The sequence below is a fragment of the Felis catus genome, chromosome A3, assembly GCF_018350175.1.
Source record: "Felis catus isolate Fca126 chromosome A3, F.catus_Fca126_mat1.0, whole genome shotgun sequence".
NCBI classification, from domain to species: domain Eukaryota; kingdom Metazoa; phylum Chordata; class Mammalia; order Carnivora; family Felidae; genus Felis; species Felis catus.
This window is the reverse complement of record NC_058370.1, coordinates 3061608-3086113: the sequence shown is the minus strand read 5'-3', so window position 1 is coordinate 3086113 and position 24506 is coordinate 3061608. Positions and strand designations below refer to the sequence as shown.

Genomic DNA, 24506 nt, shown 5'->3' with positions numbered 1-24506 from the left:
TTCACTCTGGGGAAACTTCTCAACTCCTCCTTACACGGAAGGGGACATCTGGGCTGTTATTTGGATCATTTCCAGGGTTGCCCACAAGCACCTGCCATTTATGCTGAGGCCTTCTGGAATGTTCTTTAGCACCCCTTCCCGCTATCAAAAACAAACAGGTGCCCCCTGGAAAGTGTTCTGTAGAGAGGAAGACTCCCAATTCCATCTCCTGGGTCTGACGACCGTGTTTCCGTGCGCGGGGTGGGACATGTATACACCGCGGGATTCCTCACACGAAGTTACCGCCTAAAGCGTGTTCTCTATGATGTCAGTGGCAACAGCTTTCTGCAGCCTCGGTACTACATCTCTCTCCAAGGCTCCAGTCCCAGTTTATCCTCCTGCATCAAACTACCTAAATGTCCTTGAAGTCACAGAAAATCGGGGGACGGGAAGGAGGTGCACCCACCAGGAGATTGCTCAGTGCTTCCCGCATAAGCTTCATAATGCCCATTTTATGAGAGGCTTAACCTGCATTCACATGTAGGTCAGAACATTATTGGGACTTTGTTTACCCTCCCTGCCCACTCGGGGCGGCTGACGGGTGTACCCCTTCTGCAGATAGGTGCTGAGGAAATACACCAAGAACATAGTAGGCCGTCCATAGATAATGCCTTGGCTTAATGACAGGAAGAGAGATGGCATTTTCAGACGTGACTGATGAAATTTAGAGGCCTAAAAATAAGTATGTGGTGGAGCTGTCATTTTAAAATCCAGCTGGGGGAGGGCAGGCACAATGCTGTAAAGCCTGGAGTCACCTGAGCCCACGTCGGCAAGAGAGAGTTCGCCCTGCCTCTCCACGGGTGACCTGTGCCTCCTTGTGCTTTGCTTCCTGGCACGTGCCTCAATCTCTGCGGTGTATTCTCTTCCCCCTCTCTCACTGGGCCAGCCAATAAATATTCACTGAGCAACTACTATGTGCCCCTGCTTGTGGACAGGGCCGCCGTACAGAAAGATGGACCCACGGGCACATAGAGCACATTTTAGCTCAAGGGTCGGCAAACTGTGGCCCACGGGTCACAGCCACCGCCGTCTGTGCGATCTTTAAGCTAAGAAGGGTTTTTACGCTTTTTAATGGATGGGGAAATTCAAAACAAGAACTCTAATTGGTGACGTGTGAAAATGACATGAAATTCATATCGCACTGCCCGTCGGTAAGGGTTTTGTGGGAACAGAGCCACGCTGTTCACTTACGTGTTGTCTGTGACCACTTTCTATGGCAGAGCTGAGTCATTATGACAGAGACCGTTCGGCCCACAGGACCTATCTGAGCCTTCCCGGAAAAATTCACCAGCCCCCATTTTGGTGGGTGAGGAGAACAAGACTGGGCAACCTTCTTTACTGGGTGTCTGACTCCAAACCCTTTCTCTTTACGACATCGACTCTCTTTACGACCGTGACATCGACTTTAGTGAGCCTGTGTGTTCTCCACCTGGCTTTCACTGAAGCAAGCCAAGCAGCACATTCTTGGGGACGTTTTGTCACCACACATGGCTAAACACCTTCCCAGATTGTGTGGCCCTTTGACTTGGGAACTACGGAAATTCTGCTGAAATTCCCACTGGGTGGTGCATGGGACGGGTGTGAGATGCTGGGGGCCAACGGAGGCTGCGGAAAGCAGATGTGGCTGTTATACACCCACGGAGAGGAGTCCTCCGCGGGAGAGCTGGTAGTGTGGATGGAACCCAGCCCCCCACACCAGCTAACTCTCCTTCTCAAGGGCAACTCCTGCTGGATGTGACAGATCACCAAGACGGGCATGTTTGTTTGTTTGTTTTTCCCACATTTATTTCCTGCCTGTTCCTTAAGGACTTCAAGGCAGGTTTCCACCAAGAAGATATGTTTTAAAAATAGATGTAGAATGTTTAAATCCCCAAATCCCCAAATTCCTACTATTTCGTTTGTTTTTAACCATAATCAAACAATTTCTGAAACTGTTTTCACTAGTTTGAAGCAGTCTTTGTGGGATTTGTAACACAAAGATTCTCAGCTGACTTTCTGCCCTTGGACAAATGTGGAATATTACCCTCAGGCTGGGCCCGTGCTCCCAGGCCTTCCCTGTCCTGGCCAAGCAAGCCTGTGCTGACCTGAGCCACTTTGCCCACAGTAATGACTTCACGGCCTCCACGGATAACGCTGACCAGCATCCCCTAATAAGGACTTTGCTTAACATGTAGAAGATTTCCTGTTTTGCTCTCTTACAATGAAAATACCCTTTATTTAAGGTCCAATTAAACTCTGTCTTGGTAAAACCTGATCTTTCCCATGTGTCATTGCTAATTGTCATCTGCGGATCAGAATTGCTGAACAAGGACACTGAGCCTTGAGCGTTGTGCTTCCTGCTGCCGGGTTTTACTCCCAGCACAACCTATCTGTGTTTCCTGGTACTCGTCTACGCCCTGGCCAACGGAGTTGTGTTGAGGACCACAGCTGTGTTAGGTCCTTAGCTCCCCGAGGAGCTGAGAACCCTTGGCTGTCCGGGCCCAGGACCGTGGGCAGAGGGAGCCCGCGCAGCCCCTGCTGATTTTTCTCCTCTCCTTTGGAGCCCTGCAGGTGGAGGGCTGCTTTCTGGAGGTGGAATCGTAACCATTACGGAGTGGCCCTGGAGTCAACTGGCCCCAGTGAAAATCCATCCGTAGCTGGATTAAGTGTTTAAACTTTCTTCAACTTCAGTTGCCTCCTCTGCTCAGCAAGATAATTAGAGCCTTAAATGCATAATGGGTGTAGAGGTCATGGTCCTTTGCGGAAGGAAGCCCTCAGGTGCCACTGTGGTCCTCCATGGTGGTTTTTCTTGTTCTTTTCATTTTCAAAGGAGCCTAACACAACAACCGACAACCTCGTCTTGATGGGCCACATTTTGTCCTGTGACTCAATCACATCCCTTCTCCACTTCTTCAGCCCATCGCATCGCACCCTCGGTCCTCTCTCTCTCTGTGGTTCTTTATTCCCAGGCTCTTCTGTGTTTTGTCTGATCTCAGACCGTGTGGGATGCAGGCTCCAATGAAAAATTCCTGGGCAGACTTTCTCTCTTTTCCTTCAGGCATCCGAGACGGATGGCTGGAGGTTACCTCTCAGCACTCTGGCCTCCCTTGCCTGTTGGGAATCCTGTTCCCAGTTTGGTCTGTTTTCTCTAGTTGCTGTTAATGTGATTTTTCAAACTTACCCTGTTTGGTGCCCATCTTTATATTTCATCAGCAGTGCATTGTTGATGGGTATTGTTTTGGGATATTGCTCTCCACCCCGGACCTCTCTTCTCCCCTTCTGGAATTCTTGGCAAATGTACATTGGGCCAGTTTTTCCTATTTTGTGCATCCCCGAGTCTCAACTGCTTCCAGCTCCTCTCCCCACTGTGCTGCTTTCTGGACAGGACACTGGTTCCACAGCCAGCCCCCCGATTCCTTCAGCATCAACCTTGAGGGTTGAGTCTTCAGTTCCCTGACTCTACGCCATGACCCGCCCTCTTTGGAACCTACCCTCGCTGCTGTCCCACGTCTTATTCTGTTCTCACGGCTTTGCTGCCTCCTCCGTGCCTCCTGTCACGTTGAACACACTCAATTTGTAATAGAATTCTTCCATTATTTGCAGTGCTTGGGCTCGAGTCTTGCTGTTTGTCGGGTCCGCTCATGCTCACGGAGGTGGAGGGTTTTCTTTCATGAGCCTCTTAACTTGAATTGTGAATCCATGTTTACTGGGGTTTAGCTGGAGGAGCCTATGTGTCTTGATTGGGAGTGTGTTTCCCCCAAAGCAATTTTGTGCTTGTCTCTGCTGGATGTGTAGGGTTGTTGTTGGCTTTAGACCAATTTTTTCATGATATCCTTGGCTTGGAGACTTGGGGGTAATCTGAGAGTTAAATTTTAAATACCAAACCCATTTAAGACTCAGGCTGTGATGGTCAATTCTCAGGGGAGACCTTTAATTTTTCCTTCCAAGGCGGGGTCCAGGCAGAAACAGGTGAGCTCCTGTAGCGTTCAGGGCAGATGATGCCTTTCTGTACGGTCCTTTCACTAAGGGTGAGGTTTGTAGAGGGTCCACGTTTTGTGAAGGTCTCAATCCCAAAGGCATTTGTTCTTTCCAGCTCTCTGGGCTGTGTCTTGAAAATAATGCTTATTAGTTTTACCAACATTTCTAAACAACAGTAGCAGAGACATTTCGCATATCCTCTCTGGTGCTGGAACCAGAACCCTGTAACTACAACTTTTACTTAGTTTGTGTATTGACATTCCCACCCACAGATGCTCTGTGAAGATAGGGGCAATGCCTTTTTTCTCTTGATGGAATACTCAGTTCCTACCCAGTGGACAAAGCATAGCAGCCACTCAGCAAATATTTGTAGGATGAATACACAAAAGTGGAGACGTGAAGGTCCTACTGTTTCTGTACAAGAACATTCTCTCCTGGTTAGATGGCTCAGTGTCACATAGCTCCCTGTTTCTACACTTTCTGCAGATGCCCGTTCCCCAGTATGGATTTTTCACTCCATCCTTTTTGCCAGTTCATGAAATTTAAAGCCCCCACAGCCTCTTCCCACTTGCTTCTTTCCACAGTCTCGGGGAGTGTGCCTTCCGCTTTGTAAAGTGCTGTTGTGTTCCATCATTTCTGGACCCTGGGGGGAAGCAGGCTCTGACATCAGAGTCCCTGGTTTCGTTTCTTGGCTTTGTCCCTTGCCTGGTCATCCAGCGTGAGTCTCTCCACCTCTGTGCCCCCACCTGCACTGTGGGAATCCTCGGGGATACCGGGAGGACTGAGTGGTACCCCGTAAAGCACCAGGAACACTGCATGTTTACACACTCAGAAAGCCCAGCTACTAATTTCATTTCCTGTGTCTTGCTTTTCTCCCCAACAGCCTGTAAATTTTGTGTCTCAAGCCGCCATATTGCCTGGTGCAAAGAATATTTGTAGAATGAATGGATGAATGAATGAATGAGTGAATGAACATCATTCCAGATGCCCATAAATCACTGTGGATCACATAGCTCTAGATGCACGGTGCTCCCTGACATAATGACTGATCCATGCACCTAATGCTATCATTGTATTTAAATACTACAGTATAATTTTCAAGGTGGTCTCTTATCAATTGCTTCACTAAATAAAAAACATATATACAAGTATCGCATGAACAGGTTCTCTTTGTTAAAACTATCAGACCTCACACAAAAGAATAAAGTCCCCCTTGATCATCACAGACAGACCTGCTCCCTGCTCCCTCATTGCTGCTGACTTACTGATCCTTCCAGACCTTTCTGTATGCATTCATAAAATAAACATGGGCTTGTAGAAGTACAGAGTCTTTGTGTGTGTGTGTGTGTGTGTGTGTGTGTGTGTGTGTGTGTGTGTGTGTTAAATATCAATAGGTCTGCAGCTCGGTGACTGTATCTCAGAAATCTTTCCACCTCAGTGTGTAGAACTGGCTTATTTTTTTTCTTAATGTTTATTTATTTTTGAGACAGAGAGAGAGCATGAGCAGGGGAGGGGCAGAGAGAGAGGGAGACACAGAATCCGAAGCAAGGCTCCAGGCTCCGAGCTGTCAGCACAGAGCCCGACTCGGAGCTCGAACTCACAGACCGAGAGATCATGACCTGAGCCGAAGTCGGACGCCCAACCGACTGAGCCACCCAGGCGCCCCCAGAACGGGCTTATTTTTGACACCAGCTGCTTTGTACCCTGTAGCATGGACACAGTCACAAGTGCAGTTGTTTTCTGGGTCCATCCCCTAGTGGATTGTTGGAAAGTGTTTTTAGTATAAGCAATGCTGCAAAGGATATCCTTGAAACTAACATTCTTTGCCCGATCACATTTTCGTCAGGCTTCCCTGACCCCGCTCCCCCAAAAGGCCCATCCGTGTGGAATCCAGTGTCGGCACGGATTGGTGAGTCAGTGAGGTGAAAATCTCCCACCTGCGATACCTGACCAGTTCCTCATTTCCACTCTCACCCCGGGGATATCTGCCCCTCACCCCGGCCTGCTTTCAGCGAGAATCCCGTCAGGTGGGCTTGGCCGGAATCCATCTCACCCTTGATTTCTCCTCCTAGGAACTGTCCACCCACCGGTGCCCGCATGCCCCCTTCCCCAGCTTGCCCCTTGGCTATGAATCCCCAATTGTTCTGGTTGTGTTCAGAGTTGAACCCAGCTCTGTGTTGATGTCTCTCTTCCTTTGTTGCAATATTTTTTTTTGAAGAAAACCTCTCTTTTCTGCTTTAACTTCTGTCCAGTTCTGAGTCTCTTTATGTATAAATACATACAAATATATGTAACATTATATAAATCCTACATTATATGCATTGTATATATATACACACACACAGGTATATACATTATGTGCATTTATGCAGTATACACATTACACATCATATATGAATAATACACACACGAACACTTCTCTGTATCTGTGACCCGATCTCAGTTTTGATCCAGTGTTTGAAGCAGCCCTTGGGTATAGCAGAGTAGCACCATTCCTGGGCATTTCACACACATGCAGATTCAGTGAATCTTTCCTGAGCACCTAGTATGTACCGCGTTAGATGCCAGTGGCTTTTACCTGTGCTGCCCTGTGTAAAATAGATCTCAGGACATTCCAGCTCCGGCCTGTGGAGAACCGCTTTCGTTTTCATTTCTGTCCCCGGGTCCCTTGTCCCTCCTAGCCTGCCTGCACTCACGAGTCCTTTCCACTGCTGCCTTTCAAGTTCACGTTATGCTTCGATTTATTCCCTGTTCCTTCCCAGCTTAGTTTCATCTTGTGAAATAGGTTAAAAACATTATAAGCTATATATGTATTGTGTTTGGCCTCTAGTTTTTCAACCTAATTATCAAACTGGCTTAAGGCAAAATTCTTCTTTGCCGACGATACTCCTCCTCAAGCAATTGAATTTATTCCCTATGGCACCAAAGAGGGGGATCCGATTGGTCAAGGACCCTGAGGTTGCACACACACAGACGCATGAGTGTTTGCGAGCACAGCCCACACCTTCCCCTGTGAATGTGGTCATTGATCCCTGCAGGGCTGTAAGGAGCTGCCTGGATCCCAGTCTGTAAGTGACTCTGTACTCCTGAGCTCCGTCCCCAGCAGCCTCCCTCCCCGCCTCCTCCCAGGCTGCTTTTGGAGGCTTCTGTGACTACGCAGTTGCTAACAGTAAATAGCACAACGTCACCATGTTTAATGCCCATGAATTAATTTAAAATGTGAGAAATGCCTTGAATTCATCAGTGCAAAAGGCACAAAGGGTATGATCATGAATTCCTCACAGTGTCCTTTCTCTGCATTAGGTTTTGTGTGTGTGTGTGTGTGTGTGTGTGTGTGTGTGTGTGTGTGTGTGTCCCCCTCGGGAGTGGGACTGGAAAACCATGTATGCCCATTTGAAAAGTCAAAAAGAACAAAAAATATAAAGAGATTCACCTCTCTGTGAGTTCAGACCAGAGTGCCTTGTCTCTCAGTCTGGAATGTACCATTTTTTCCAGCTTATTGTGGTTCTTCAGATATATGTAGAGCTCTCCCTCTGTCTCTTGTATTTAGCCATTATGGGAGTGCCCACTGTTTTGCACCTTGCTTCTTGCATTTAATCCATATTTGGTGATTGTTTTATACCGACCCGTATAGAACCGCATTTTGTCCACAGCCACAGAATCCTGCACTGTATAGATGCACCTTAATTTATTTAAATGGAACCACATTAAGCTGTCTTCAGTTGTTGGCTATAATAAACAAGGCTGTAAAAAAAAAAACCCAAACAGCAGCTTATGTGTGTATCTTTACTCCATGTAAGTATATCTACAGGATAAATTCTAAGAAGTGGAATTTGGGGCCACAGGCTACGTGTGTTTTTTATAATAAGATTTTTACGGAAGTGGAACGATCCTACAGAAAATGTATAAATCAGAAAGAAGTGTACAAATCAGTGGCTTTACACAAAGAGAGCACACCCGTGTGACTATCACCCAGTGCAAGGTGAGCACACAACTAAAACAGCAGGTGTCCCCAGGTGTAGCACCAGACGTAAGCCCCCCGAGGCCCACCTCCCTAGCCTCTGTCCCCACAGCCCCCTCTCCCTTGTTTATGAACTCTGGGACGGAAGCACCCAGCAGGTGGTCTCCTGTACATTATGTTTGTGGCACCTGTCCCTCGTGTGTGTGTGTGTGTGTGTGTGTGTGTGACAGACAGTGCTTGTGCGTTCTCCTGAAGATATAAATAGTACTAGAGTTTATCCATTCCACTGCTGATGAATATTTGGGTTCCATCTGTATTTTGTCTGTTGCAAATAATGCTATAAACCTTCTTGACATATTTCCAGAGCCTGGTGACTTACACTTCTGTGAGCGTGTCCCTGGGGTGGGTCCCCAGGAGTCGGTGGGTCGTAGATCATCAGCATGTTCAGCCTCAGTAGACACGCCCAAAGAGACTTCTGGAGTGCTTGTGACAGTCACTGTCCCACGAGCAGCCCGCAAGAGGTTGCTGCACATCCTCACCGGTGTTTGGTGTTTTCTATTTAATTCAACCACTCTGGCTAAGTACATAGTGACAGCACGTTTTGGGCTGAATTTGCATTTTATCATGATTAATGTCACTGATTACCTTCTCATGAGTGTAACGGCCATTTGGTGACAAAGGACTGTTCAGTCTTTTCTTTCTTTCTTTCTTTCTTTCTTTCTTTCTTTCTTTCTTTCTTTCTTTCTTTCTTTCTTTCTTTCTTTCTTTTCTTTCTCTCTCTCTCTCTCTCTCTCTCTCTCTCTCTCTTTCTTTCTTTCTTTCCTTCCTGCCCTCCCCCCCCCGTTGGGACATCTGTCTTTTTCTTACGGATTTACAAGAGTTCTTCATATACACGGGCTCAAAGGCCTTTGCCGGGCACATGTACTGCAGATACCTTTCCCTCCTGGTGTCTTGTCTGTGCCCTCTCGTCACGTGTCTTTTGTCAATTTTAAGGGTAAGTAATTAATCACTCTCTGCTCTAGGTGCTACCATTAGTCCTGCCTCAGAAGTGAGGACGTGCCAGGCTTCCTTCTAAAACGTTTACTGCTGTGCATCTCACATTCAGATCTGCAGCCTGCCTGGTTTGGGTTTGTGACTGGTGTGTGTTAGAAGCCAGGGCACATGGCGCTTCCCACGTGCATACGAGGTGCAGCGTGTATCTATCCGTCGCCTCTTCTCCGCGCTCGGTCACTCTTGCTGTGACACTGTGACCGCATCCGTGTGGGTGGGCTTCCGCCATGGGTCTAGCTGTTTGCCTGTGCTGCTGTGTGCCCTGCCCCACGCAGGTCCCGGAGGAGAACCTCGGTGTTCACCAGCTGTCCTCCTCCTTCACAGATGCTGAATTCGTATAATTTTTTCCCTTCTTAGCCCTAGAGCTCACTGAAAACCGTGCCCTGCTTTTTCTGCCCTCCTGTGGCTTCTTAGCCCGTTATCCTGCACGCTTCAAGGACGGACCCACAGGGAGTCGGGTTCGCCTCTCAGTGTCCCCCTTAGCCAGAGGCTCTCAGCCCCTCGTCTCCGGGCAGCCCCACACTACAGTCTTCATCTCCTCAGTTGGATGAGGTGGCAGGAAGGTGTGCTGGCCGATGTCACTGCCTCCCGGCAGATCCTGTTCCCTCCCCCGTGCCCTCCCCACCCTGTCCACACAGCAGGGGACTGGAAATACTAACACCAGCTTGGTGGGGGTGGCCCCACTCGATGCCGTGGCAGCACTTAATGCTTCCAAACAGGATTCTTGGGTTGTTTTCTCCGTGTCTCTTTCTTGTTCTCAGCGGTGCTATTGTCTGCTACAAGTTACCCCACTGTGGCCCGAAGCAGAAACCTAGGCATGTGTACTATAAATTTTGATAAACATAAAAATATTGCTAATTGCCCTTCAAATAGGTTGCCCGATTTATCGAGTATCTGTGCCTTAGCTAAAACTGGAAGCGGCTGATATTTAATTGGAGACAGAGTTTGATCCCAAGATGGAGAATTGGTACGTTTCCAGCTGTGCCTTTTGGGTCCATTCATAACATTTAATCTACCATCATTTGTAGGATTTTGCTTGCAACCCACATCAAAGAAACACAAATAAGCCTTTGATGGTTTAATAGGAGCTGGCAGGTTGAAGACAGGTGGCCTGGCCATCTTTGTGATTTCAAATACGCTACAAACTTGTTAATGATGTTTACCTTCTCATTTCCTTTGAAGCACCATTCCTGGCCTTAGCTGGGAAATGTGACCTAAGAGCTTACCTGCAGGGCAGCTTGGCAAAGCCTGCCCTTCCTTGAGCGAGTTCAGTCTGAGAAAGGGAGCCCTCTGCTCCATTCTGTGTGTGTGTGTGTGTGTGTGTGTGTGTGTGTGTGTGTGTGTGTGTGTGTGTGTCAGGGGCTCAGTCGGTTGAAACGAAAGGCATCCGTTCAAGCATAAGCAAGCAACCTATCAGTAGGGTTCAGTGAGAGGACAGAAGTTTGTTTTACAGGTGGGCACTTGATGGGTGCACGGTCCCAACCCTACTCTTGTGCGTCTTGATGATGGATGTGTCCGTTGTCACTCCTGCTGGCTCGGTGGGGCAGACCAGGGCAGTCTCCACATGTCTGCACCTGCTCTTAGCACAGAAGTTCACGAGGGGGTGAATGTGACCAGAAAGAAGCCTCTGGAGTTGGAGTTGGAGAAAGATCATCTGTGATGAAACAGAAAAGACAAATTCTCTAAGGCAACACATTTGCGCCCAGCTGGAGCCTTCCCTCCTAGCCCTTCTGGAAGGATTTATGCTCCTGGCTTTCATTTCTGTGACACATTCCTCCCAACCTTTGCGGAATTGTTTGGGATTGGTGCAGAGCAACGGTTCGAAGTACATTTCTGAATCTTTATTCAGATCCGCGTGTGGAGACGTTGACCCAAGGCGTGAACCGGCTCAGGTGTTTCTGTCTGCGTATCATCCGTCCTTCAACTACCCATCTACTACCATAATTAGATGTTCTCAGCCCTGGTTGCTAATTAGAGGCGATCGAAAAGGATTTCTTTTCTTTCCTTTTTTCTTGCCTTTTATTTTAAATAAGGAGATTCTGATTCTTTAGTTGAAACGGGGCCCAGGCTTAAATATTGTTTGAAAAGCTGCTTGTGTGATTGTTGCATGCAGCGGAAATTGATAACTACAGGTCTATCCTCATTTCTCACCATCTGCCCCATTGCTCTCTCAGCTCCAGGCACCCCGGACTCTTGGGATTCTCGAGAACCTTGTGGTCATTCCTGTCTCAGGGACTTTGCACCTGCGGTTCCCTTTGCTTTGGATAATTTCCCTCCTTGTTTTCACCTGAGTCTTCAAGCGTTGTCATAAACGATCCACATCCCCGAAAGCCCTTACAACGTGATTCCCTTTTCCAGTACAATTGACACAGTTGGAATTCTAAAAATTATTTGGAGGATTATCCATAGATAGTTGGTTTCCTGCACCAGACTCCTCTTCGGGGCATGTGTCTTGATCTCTGCCGTCCCCTCAAAGCTTTGTGGAGGGGAGCCCAGAGTAAACACTGACAATCGTGAGCGCTAAGTGCGTCCTCTTGTCTTCCTTCCTTCCTCGCTTTCTTCCATCATCCATAGCATTTACTGAGCAGGCAGGGTGCAGGACATCGACTCTTATCTCTTCCACGATCATTAAGGCCATTTTCAACCATTCTTCAGCTCACAGAGAGCACGGACTAATGGGCTGGCTTCCCTCAAGTGCTGGAAACATAATGAAGCTTCTGTGCTCCTAATCAGAGTTTGCCTCTCTGACAACGAAGGCAGCCATGACTTCAGTCTCCTTCTGTCATTACCTTTCCTCCATTGCCTTCCTCCCTGCCACATTTACCGTAGTCAGCTTTATAGAGCTATTATTTACATACAGGGAAATGCACCGAGTGTAAGCTACAATTCAATGAGTTTAACACGAGTACAGCCGAGTAACCATTGCCATGGTCATGCCACAGGTCATGTCACCTCCGGAGGCTCCCTGACAATCCTTTCCTCGGCCCCCTGGTCCCTGGCAGCCACAGATCCGTTTTTATCACCGTAGCGTTGCCTGTTCCAAGGATTTCATATGAAAAGAATCAAATAGTGTATAACCCTTTATGCCCGGCTGCTTTCACTCAGCGTTTTCAGATTCATCCACGACGCTCTGATCTCAGTAGTGCAGGTTCTGTTCTGTCCCTGAGAAGTAGCCAGTTGTACGGTGGGACCTCAGTTTGTTAATCCATTCACCGCCCACTTGGGGCTCTTACCGGAAGTCTCTATGAACATTTGCACACAAGCCTTTGCGTGCGGGCATGGCTCCATTTCTCCAATAAGTCACCGTAGGTAGAAGCGTTGGATCGCAGGGTACGTGCTTGTTTGTAAGAAGCGGTCAGAATGCTCTCCACACCGGTTGTCCGTTTTACTTCCCCCAGCAGTTCCTGTTCTCCTCCTTCCAGTGCTTTCCATTTCCACCGTTCTGGGGTGATGGTATGTAGCGGTTTTAGGTTGCCGTTCCCTGATGACTAATGATGTCACGTTGTCTCCATGCGCTCATTCGCCACTGTCTTTGTTGAACTGTGTGGTCAAGCTTTTGCTCATTAAAAAAAAAGTGGGCTGTCATTATTCCATTTTAAGTATTCTTTATATATTCCGGACACAAGTCATTTCAATTTCTTTTTTCTGGTCTCCAGCTTGCATTTTGATTTTTTTTCACAGTGGCTTGTAGGGAGCAAAAGTTTTAAATTTTGTTGAGGTCCAAATTATCAAGTATTTATTTTTATATTGTGTGCTTTTTGTGTGTCCAGTTGAAGAAAATCTTTGCGTCAGCCAAGGTAAGTACAGTTTTCTTCTATGTGTTCTTTTTCATCTCTAAGTCTTATCGTTTTAGCTCATCTATTTCAATCTATGCTTTATTCTGCGTTAAATTTTATGTGTGGCGTGAGGTCAAGTTTGGGATTCTTTTTCTGTTTTCTTTTCTTCCAGGGCTGTTTGTTGAGAAAATCCATCAACTTTGTCTTCTGTTTTCCTTCTTTTCCTGCCTTATTTTGTGTTAACTGATTGGTTTTATGATTCAGCTTTATCTTCTTAATTAGCTTATGCTCTATGTGTGTTTTCTAAACAATGATTTCTCTAGGGCTCATAGTACACAGTTGTGAACTGACCATCATCTGCGTTTACACAGCAGTTGGACCATCCCAGGTGTGAAACAGTGACATGATTCTGCTGTGTGTCCCAGTCCACCCGCCAGCCTTCCTGCCGCTCTTGAAACTCTTTCGTTTTACGTGTGTTTAAATCCTAGATGGCGCTGTTATTACGTTCAGTTAAACATATATCTTTTAAAGAGATTAAATGATAATATAAAGTCGATGACATTTGCTCACACAAGGCGCTTTTCATTCCTTTGTCTACACCAACATTGCCACCTGGTCTCATTTTACTCCCACGTGAGGATTTCTTTAACATGTCTTGTGACTCTGGTGTCTTTGCTTTGCATCCCCCTAGTTTTGTTGGATTCTTGTCTACCAACCTGTCACCTCTGTCCCTCCTCAGTCTGTTTCTGTTGATTACTTTGTCTCCTTCCTTCCTCCCTCCCCTCCTTTCTTTCCTCCCTTCCTTCCTTCCTTCCTTCCTTCCTTCCTTCCTTCCTTCCTTCCCCCTTCCCCCCTTCCTTCCTGACTTCCTTCCTTCCTTCCTCCCTTCCATCCCCTCTACCCCTTCCTTCCTTCCTTCCTTCCTTCCTTCCTTCCTTCCTTCCCCCTTCCCCCTTCCTTCCTCCTCCCTTCCCCCTTCCCTCCTTCCCCCTTCCTTCCTTCCTTTCTTTTTCTCCTTCCTTCCCTCTTCCTTCCTTCCCCCTTTCCCCCCTTCCTTCCTTCCTTTCTTTTTCTCCTTCCTTCCTTCCTCCCTTCCTTCCTTCTTCTCCCTCATTCTTTCTTTCTGATGGGCATATTTTCCTGTTTCTTTATATGCTTGATAATTTTTGATTGAATGCCAGACATTGTGGACTGTATATTTTTTTGGCTGTAAAGTATTTTCTGTATTTCTTTAAATATTATCTGGCTTTCCTGTGGCACAAAGTTAACTCACTTGGAATCAGCATCAAACCCCTTGTTTTAGGTGTTGCTCTGGCGAGGGCAGAGCAAACTGAAGCCCAGGGATAATCTCTGCCACTGCTTGGGCATGATCAGGAGATTCCTCCACACTGTGTGAGGGGAGACAAACTATTTCTGGCCGTGAGTGAGCTCCAGTGACTGTCACACCTTTCTGGGGGTCCTTCCTGGGGCACCAGCAACCTCCTCACATACCACACCACAGGACTGAGTCTTGAGGGCATCCTCCAAGAGTCCCCAGAGTGTGTGAGCTCATGTACGTGCTGTCTCTCTTTTCCCCTCTTTCCAGAACTCTGCCTTACAAATTTCGACCCTATTACATCTGTAAACCCTGAGGTCAGTAGCCTCAATCCAGTGAGACCACTAGGTTCTGTTTAACTGCCCTCCTTTTGCTGTGGTGGAAAATCTTCCCAGGCAGTGAGATGGGAACCTGCTGGTTTCTAGAGGTCACTGTCCTGTACCTCCCGGTGGCCAGAGGCAGACCAGTGTTGTGTCCTGTGTCTTATCTTGTTGCTAGCTGTTCAGGAAGGGAAGGGAAGTCCAGTGCCTATGATTCTATCTGGACCATAGTGGAAGTCCTTCTTCCCTTTTTGATTGTTAAAATTAGGAGACATTTTCTTGTGTCTCCAAATGTAGCCTATCATGTACTTTTGCCTTGATTTTCCAGAAATGGAAGGTGGTTTTGGCTACTAGCAAAGGGAGATAATGTTCATTGGGAAAACAGTGATTGGAAAATTAGTGAATCGAAGTTCTAGTTACAATAATCTTTTTGCTTCTATTTATCCTTTTTAAAAAAAATCTTTAATTCAAGAAGAATTTTATGTCTTAAAAAATGTGTTGTCTTTCCATGAGTATGTTGCCTGAGCATGAATCTTAGTCCTGAAATTCGAGTTAAGTTGAATAAATGGGCATAGATCTCCAAATCCGTATGCCTACACACACACACACACACACACACACACACACACACACACGCACACATGTATTTCTAAATTTTTTTAATGTTTACTTATTTTTGAGAGAGACAGAGACAGAAGGCGAGTGGGTTAGGGGCAGAGAGAGAGGGAGACACAGAATCTAAAGCAGGCTCCAGACTCCGAGCTGTCAGCCCAGAGCCCAACGCAGGGCTCAAACTCATAAACTTCGAGACCGTGACCTGAGCCGATGTCAGACGCTCAACCAACTGAGCCACCCAGGTGCCCCATACACACATGTATTTCTAATTTACAGGTAGCCCTTACAAAATAACTTATTGACATGTGTACAGTAATTCGATATATACAGATTAAATCACCCCTAAAACACGCAATAATTTATCACAATATTAGAATTAAATTGCCTAAAGAAAAAGGTACTTTTTAATTTCTAAGTAAAAAGAAAAAAAATTTTTTTAAAAAGCATTCTATTTTCTGAGATTCCCAAACAGTTATTTGTGTGTATTATACAAACTCTCTTTCACTTCAGTATTCTTTTTTGTTTGTTTGTTTCTGGGACTAAAGTCATGGGGATGGGTGGAGAGTTTCCTCGGCCACTGTCCACAGGTACGTGTGCCTCACCTTACCCATCTAAATAGCTGCCTTCCAGCCTCCTAACATTTTCTTTCCCTACCAATCACCGAGCCATTAACCCAGAAAATAAATTGATCAACAGCACTAAAGCAAACACATCATTCATTATTCATTTCTATTAGACATGCCATCGTATTTAAAAGCCTGATGTACAACCACATAAGTAAAGTATTATTTTGGCTGTTAAGCTGATAGAGCATGATAATCTCTAGCTTCTCCATGTCCCTCAGCTATCCAGAAATGAGGCAGAGGAGGGGAAAAAAACCTGTCTTTAATTTGGAAATATAATTCTTGGGACAACAGCCATTCCCTAGAAAAGTCCTTCAAACAGGAACCATTCTTCAAAATCCGCTTTCTGTAAACAGTCCAGGTGGAGGGATGAGCCAGTTGTATTAACGTTTCTTATTTGAAGCAGGGAGCCCTTGTCTGGCATTTTAAATCCACTGAATAAATGGGGTTGGGGCTGCCAACTTATTTCCTGTCCTGGGAGCAAAATCACGCCCCAGTGGCTCCTGGTTCTGGCTGGCACTGCATGTTAAAAGTAGTGATTAACGTATTTTCAAATAGGTGTGCCCAGCCTCTTTTCATAGAGAATTTACCTAAAAGGCCTGGCTTCGCATTGAGGGATGCAAAATCTTTGCTTGAAATAACCAAGACTACTCTTAGCCAGAAATGTTGTCATCAGCTTTGAATATTACTAGATTTCTGACCTGCCCCGGTGTGCTTCAGATCTGTGTGGTCGCAGGAACCTGATGCTCCTGCCTGACTCCCAGCCCCTCCTTCCCCACTTCCTGCTCAGTAAGGCTCTGGCTGGACCAGAGAAATGCACATTTAACAGATCTTCCCAGATTTCCCTGTGCGTATTCAAGTACCATTGTTTTAGGAACTCACTCTTAAGTGGGCAGGAACTTCAGCAAGATTCCACCTGCACCCAAAATGCACAAATGAGCAATCCAGAGGAAGTCTCTGCCATTTGGTGAGCAGTCAGCAAAATCCTAACTCTTGGCTCAGGAATTTTCTGGGCTGGAAGATAGGTCTCACTTGGCCAAAGACTGCATTTATTAAGCAAAGCATTTTTTTATTTCTCCCTCTTGTCCTGGATGAATGCACTGGTCTGAGATGCTCAGCTTGCAGACACTTCGATTTCCTGAAAGTAGGACTCTTTCTCCCTGGCCAACCCAGTGCTGGTGGAAGTCCGCATCTCTATGGCCATCAGTCCCTCTTCCTGGTGGGATAAACAGATCTGGAAAGAGGGTGTTGGTTGCTAAGGGCTTGTAAGAGGTCCCTAGACGTTCCCTAGAAATGTCTTCATTGAGAGGAAAGGGTCAGAGAGAGAGAGACAAGGAGGAAAGAGACAGAGAGAGAGAGACAAGGAGACAGTCTTCATTGAGAGGAAAGAGACAGAGAGAGAGAGACAAGGAGGAAAGAGACAGAGAGAGAGAGACAAGGAGACAGACGGAGGGAGGGACTGCCATGTTACTACATTATTACTGTAGGAATAATGCATTTTCTCTCCCAACCCTTAGTTTGCGTGGTGGACTGTTTTGCCCTCTTCGGAGTTCAGTCCGTTTCTGTGGAGGGACGCACCATGCAGAACTGATTAAGAAACATGTTCGTGCATTCGTTGCAAGTGTCACAAGAAGCGGACAATCAAAACCCAATCCGCATTCAGAAGAAGGAGTAAAACCTTGCAAAGATTAATTGGTGGAGACAAGATATGCTGTTAATAAAAGTGCTGTAAATGAAAATTATCAGAGTATCAGTTTCCTGCTCTGTCTTGGAACCCAGCCCAAGGACACACGCAGGCTCCTGGAAATGAGTTTTAATAATTTTCTTCTCTGCCTGTGTTCGTCTGTAGGCAAAATTTTGTAGTTTTAATAATCATCTCCGACAGTAATGCGTTCCTCCAGTGTTTATACCTCTCTAACAATACATGGCTATAATTACTGTAGCAGGGGATTTAATAAGTCACAGAAAGTGGAATAAATATGACATCGTGTTTTCAGAAAAATATTAATCCCTTCTCTATGTGTTTCTGTAATTTGAGGTTTTTGATCAGGAATGTTTTTCTCTGGTGCCTCTTTGCCCACCGAGGACAGAGGCGCATGAGCAGAGAACCGTGCGGGCACGTCCTCACCACTGGAGACATTTCTTCTCCGTTTTATTCCTCTTTTATCAAAGAGTCGTTCACTGACCTCGCAGCCCAGCATCCTCCAAGGGATTATCAGACTCATCGCCCGATGCCCGGCATCCCTGCATACTGGGTTAAATAAAATGCGTCATTCAAGTTAATTTTGCCTGTTTCATAGTCACATCTGGAAGCTAAACTGCCCCCCTCCCCAAGGGATCCATCATGTACACCGCCTTCCCTACACACATGGTCCCCTCTCTGCGCCAGCCCTCCTACCCACCCTTCCCACCTCACTGGCTTCTCCTCCTCTGTCCACGTGTAAGTTGCTAAACCAGGGGCAGATTTCCCCCAGGGGGCACTTAGCAAGGTCTGGGACATATTTGATTTGGTTGTCACATCTTGGAGTGGAAGTCATGGAGAGGCCTGTCGTTGGGGACGGAGAGGCCGGGGATGGTGGCAAACATCCTGCAGGGCACAGGACTGCCCCTCCCCCCCCCCCCATACACACAAATACATATTCAGCCCAGATAACAACGGTGCCGAGGAAGGGGGTGAAAACCCTGCTTTTAATGTCGAACTTTCCCAGAGCTCAATCCTACGTGTCCTCCTCCGGGTACGTTCTTGTACCTTCTGTCCAGTCTCATGGCTTTGTGTATCACCCACACTCGGACAACTGTTGGCTGGGTCTCCCCTGGACCGTTGGGTTCGCGCACCCCACTCTGTGCTTGGCGTCTCCCCTTGTGTTTCTGAGGGGTTTCACAGCTCACCCCCACCCTGGTCTTTATCATCTTGGCAATCGGCACCTGCATTCACTCACTCGCTCAAGCCCTGAGCCATCCCATAGAGCAGCCACTGGCCATGTGTGGCCTCAGCCCTTGCAAGGTAGCTAATCTGACCCACAATTCACTGTAAACTTAAAATGCTCACTGAATTTCAAAGACTTCATTTCAAAAAGATAAGGATGTAAAATATTTCATTAATAGTTTTTATATTGGTTGCATATTTATATTAGACTGGTAATATTTTGGCTATGGTGGACTAAGTAAATTATTACAAGGCATTAGATATTTACATTTACAAATCTACATACAGCGCTCACATCATATTTCTACAGACGGCCTTACGCTAACCTAACAGTGCCCACATTTCATCAACAATCCATACTGGCATCACTCCCCAGACTCATCTCAACCCACACCTTGTCTGTCTTCATCACCCAGAGGACTGGGACCCCAGGCTACCATAATCTTTTGCTCAGTTCTTGAAATAGCCTTATCAACCATCTCCTTGCTTTCTGTTTTGTCCATATGCCAGCTAGAATGATCTTTTTTTTGTACTTTTTTTTTTTGAGAGAGAGAGCGCATGAGCAGGGGAGGGGCAGAGAGAGAGAGGGAGAGAGAGGATCCCAAGCAGGTTCCATACCACCAGCTCAGAGCCCCATGTGGGGCTCTGACTCATGAAATGTGAGATCGTGACCTGAGCTGAGATCAAGAGTTGGATTCTCAACTGAGTGAGCCACCCACACACCCATAGAATGATCTTTTAAAAACTTGTGTCAAATCATGACACTCTGCTGCCTGAAGCCCTCCCCTGGTTACTCAGAGCAGGGAGGACCCAAGTCCCTTGTCTGGTGTCCAGAGTCCTACCTAATCTGTTCCTACTCACCTTTCCCATCCCATAACTTAATGTTCTGCCTGATGTCCACACAGTGGTGAATGCACTGATATTTTTCTTGCTCCCAGATGTCCCGAGATTATTTACTTACAGGAGCCTTTGTATTAGCTGTTCTCTCTTCCTTGAATGCTGTGTTGTGTGATCATTGAGTGCTGGTTTCCAGATACCGGTTTTAATAGCCTACAAATAAAGCCAAACTGGGCTTTGTGTAATGGAGCTCTCTGTCCCCAGCTGTTTTCTCCGGTGGCCTCTGCCATCTGTCATCATACTTGTTGGTTTAGGGCATTAATTTGTGGCTGACACCCACTGTGGGAACGCACACCTCTTTATCACTGCCATATCCCCAAAGTAACTGGCACATAGTGGGCACTTAAAAATATTAGTTTCTAAAGTGACTTCCTTATCAAATTGTGGCTGACTCCTAGGGATCTCAGTAAATCTAGAATATTCTAGAATATTCTGTGTATTTCTTCACATGGGCATTTACCTTAAAGTATTTTCTCCATCAATCCCTTTATGATCATGTGTCTGTGTTTTCCTTGGTCTGCTCCTACCCCAGCTCTTACGTGATCTCTCTTCCACCCTGCTAGTACCTCAGGCGCTGACTCCCATGGGCTGTAGTGACCGGGCTTCCTTGCTTCCTGGTGGGTATAGCCAGTGGGGGATGAGTAGGTCAGAGAGTGGATATTATCCCTCTGGTTCCCTTCAGTCCAGGCCACAGTAGTGTCTTTCATGATCAAAGACAAAGGCTCTTGCTGGGCAGAGTCTTCTCCATCCCTACCTCTGCCTTGTCCCAGGACATGTCCCCCACTGTTTGCCAACTTCCCTGTGGTGATTCCCCATCTCTTGAGGCTTCCCCTTCACTTGCCCACATCTTTGTAAATAGTCCCTTCGCCAACTCTCTTCAACTGTCCCATTGAGTGTGCCATCTTGTTTCAGTGGGACAGTCTACTTGGCTTAGTCCACTTTCTTCAGTGGACCCTCAGAGGCAGATCTTTTCTAGTGTTTCATCTTCTGTCTTTCACACTGCACAGGATACTCTTTGTGACTCTTTTTTCTCTTAAAGTTAGAATTTTTGCGGATAAGCCGATGACTTTCAAATGTTTACCCTCATTTCAGAACTCTGTCATTCAGTCTCTTACATATAATTGCCAGTTAGATAGGCATACTTGTTCCACGCACCCTTTTACAGGCGGAAATTAGAGAAAAACAGACATTTTCTCAAAGTAAGAAAGGAATTTCTAATAGAGATCACTAACAATCAAATGGTCTGTCTCAGGAGACAGTGGATTCCCTATTAAAGAAATTATTCAGGACCAGATGAAAGAGATAAGATGACCCAAAAGATTCACTCCGGATCATGCCTGGAAATATTTCACTGGCAACGTCTGCGGTAGAATAGATATCACTGAGAGAGGAGTTGGTTGGGATGGAGAAAATACGTGTATGTGTACGTGTGTGTCTGTGGGAATGTATTTAGATGTATCTGGGGGTGTGCATATGTATAAATAGAGAGAAATATGATGTATACATATCTGACATCTTTTTTTAATGCCTGCAGCCCGGATAGAAACGGGCTCCATGAAGAATGAATGAGTTGACAACATGCCGTCCAATTCTGCATCTGGAGCAAGCACAGGAATTTATTACGAGCAGTAGCCAGATCTTTTTTTGGACGTGCGATAATCTTTTATTCTGTTTTATGTGAAAGTTAAAAGCTAAAGAATGCCATTTGCAGACCTTCAGCAACTTCTAGCTCGGCGTTAGAAATTCATTGCAGAAGAAGGAGAACTTTGATATAGGGCCAGCACAATGACATCCAGCGCCCAGATCTTAATTTCCGAATTGATTCTTCAGCTCGGTACCTGCTCTGTTTGCAGGAATGACAGACCAAACATCCAGAAGTAGATTTCAATGCAGGAAGTAGCTGAGAGATTCCAGCTGGGAAAAAAAAAATTAAGTGAACCCCGCACCCACACACATCACATATAAAGCCACTGCCATCATTTTTTATCGCGGATCTTCTGCTCTGACAAAAGATTGGCGTCAAAGAAGAGGACTGCTTACATTTCAAATTAACATGACTGTTGAGAAATCCTATGGTGGCTTGAATGGACTCTGGCAAGGTGAATTCACCAAAGTCCCAGGGGACCAGTCTGACATTTGCCCACTTGTCAGGCAGGAGGTTCCAAGCAAGAGCAGTCCTCCTGAACAAGGTCAGTGGGAACATCCCTTAGTCTGGCAGCAAACAGTGACGATGAGACAGGAAACAGGGCCCAGAACGAAACCGTAAACTTGACTAGAGAGACAAGACTTGTGCTCCTGCCCTGGAGTCTCCGCTGAATACTTTTTGGGACGGCCAAAGCGGCACTTGGGTGGAGGGTCAGGGAGGCTACACTCCTGTCGTATGTGCAGCTGCAGGGCTCTAGGATGGGCACCCCTCAACCTCCCGGCCCCCTGGTGAGCAGCGGGCACGTCTTTGGTTGGCTGGAGCTTTGGAGAAGGGGCCCAAGCAACCCCAAAGTGGTTTGCTACTGGGACAAGGGGAGAGAGAAGGAGACTGGTGAGTTTTATTTTACATTTCCACACAAATCTGCCCATTCCTATGTTTCAACTATTGTCCATGACCTTCAGAATCAAGGCCCACCTGTTCAGGGTGCCCAACGGGGCCCCAGATGGTGCAGATCCCCCTGAACTCTCTGAGCTGTCTGTCATCCACTCTCCCCTTCTCCAGAGTCCATCCCACCTGGTTATCTTCCCTGGTCACCTGCTGCTGGGCCCTTCCTTCCACTGTGTGTGCACCCTGTCTTCCCCCATTCCTTCCCCTCACCTGAATCTTGATTCTCAGGTCTTGGTTTCTATGTCACCTCCTTTCCCTGGGCTTTCCCCACCCACCCCTCCACCCACCTGCCTGGGTCAGGCGGCCATTTTCAAGGTCCCGGGATCCCCTGAATCTTCCCTGTTATGTATTCTGCCCAATCACATCTTGGTCCCTTTTTTCTCTTCCTCTCCGTCATGGGGAGCCCGTCTTCCCGAGGGCAGGGGCTGCGCATCCTTCACCTTCCAGTCTTCCGCACCCACTCCTTGCTCAGCAAAGGGGAGAGTATCAGCCCCTTTAGGCCCAAGGGTCACGTGTTCTGCTTTTTAAATTGATCTTTTCGAGTTCAGCTGTGTAGAAGGAAGAGTTTTGAGAGCATATGGTTGGAGAAGTCCTAAATCATCTTAGAAAATGCTTACGTCATTGTGTGTGCATTGCTGGTGGGAGTACGGGGGTGACAGTGCTGGGGGCTCAGAATGAAGTGAGGGGCGTGTCCCTGGAAGGTGGGGGAGATCTGCATCACAAGGACTCCCCAGGCCCTCACCATGCAGGGTGTGAGCAGAGCTGGGTTCCGGCCACTATCTGACTGCACCTGGGCCTCCAGGTGAGAGCCCAGCCCATGCCTTGGTTTCCACCTTGTGAGACCCCAGCAGAGACCAGCTGAGCCAAGCTGTGCCTGGACCCCAGACCCACGGAGAGTGTGATGTAATGGGTGGGTGCTGTCTTAAGCATGATCAGCCTGTGGAGATCTGCTATCACAACCATAGGGCACTCACACAGGTGAGCACTGCTGTCTCCCCAAAATGGTCAGGTCCCTGGTGCTGCCACCCTATGCCCACCACATCCCAGGCTTCTTCCCTCCTCCACCAAAGGAGACACTGCATGCCATGCGGCATGGTGAGGATTGCCAACGTTAGTGGTCTCGCAGCTCAGTTGGTGCATATCTGTAGTTTTCCTTTCCCCGTGGAAGATGAACCATGAGAGAGTCTAACATGGATGCTAGCTCAGTAAAACCATGTGACAAAAAGCAAAAGCCAGCTGGTCCACACTTGTTCCAAAGGGGGCTGTCTTGGCTCCTTTGGTCCCTGTTAGCTATCTTATCAAGTGATTCGTTGTCATGATCATGGTGATTTAGGGTCACGGGATGAATTCCCACAGGAGGAGTGTTTTGTATAAATTCATTCTCTTTTTTACTAGACTCCATTTCATGAGGTTTCTGTAACTTTCAGTCACAATACTCTAGGGCACCACTGAAATACAGATGCAGTAAATTCAAATGAACCATTCTGGACTGTGTAAATCGAGTTTGCCCTAATAACCATCCTTGTAGTGTTGACGTCTCTGGGCATAATGAGCCCCATTGCATTACAGGAGCTCCAGCCGCATCTTGGGCGGAAGGCAGACTTCATCTGGGTTCATCTTCTGTGCTTCATAATTTCATTAGGAGGACTGCTTCTAAGTCAAGTCGTCTCTAATGCCATTGTCCAGGCTGTTAGCAAATTCGCATCATAACCCTCTTCTTCATCCACCTGCCAGAGGCTTAGTGCAAGCCCTCCTGTCCACAGGAAAATGTGCGTGGTGACAGGAGACACGTGTTCTCCGTCGGACTCCTGAGCACTTAGCAGGTGACCCTTTGTTGTGATTCCCTGTCCCCCCCTCAGGTCTAATTACTCCATATGTCTTTCCATATTTTGGCTGATCTACAATTGTAGTTCTCATTATCATTTTGTGGGTTGTGATGCTATTTCCTCCAGTTTCATTCTCTCTTTTATGTTTCTCTTGTACAAAATTAATTACATTGTACCTTCAAGCATAATTTTAACACTGTCTCCATTGCAATGTGTCTGCCTTTAATTAATGCTCTTCTAATGTAGATTTTAGAGCCAAATGGTGCCATATTCTGAGCATCAAAGAAACAAAGGATCTAACAAAACTACGATGAATGAGCAAGACAAAACAGCTGACGATGTATTCTCACTGAAAATGTCACTTGTGCTGTATGTTGGGTAGCAGGACGGATTACTCGGGGCTTTGTCTTCTTGAAGACGAGACAAGAGAAGTTGACTGCAGAAGTTGGACGCTGTTGGCCTGGGCTCCGTTTCAACTTACACTGGTCAAACATCTCAAGGGGAATGAACGGAACACAACGTTCTCACGGCTCAGGCTCAGGCTCAGGGGGTGGAGCCCACAAATACATTGCTTGGACATTTTCTATAGAATAGACAGGATAAATCCC

General features: G+C 46.8%; 1 long non-coding RNA gene across 1 annotated transcript in view; it reads left to right on the top strand.

The window, feature by feature from the left end:
- LOC123384245 overlaps positions 1–17395 on the top strand; it is a 267602-nt gene extending 250207 nt beyond the window's left edge. Inside the window, exon 4 of the long non-coding RNA XR_006594993.1 lies at positions 17174–17395. This is a non-coding gene — a long non-coding RNA (uncharacterized LOC123384245). The remainder of the gene's footprint in view (positions 1–17173) is intronic.
- Positions 17396–24506: the final 7111 nt, after the last annotated feature.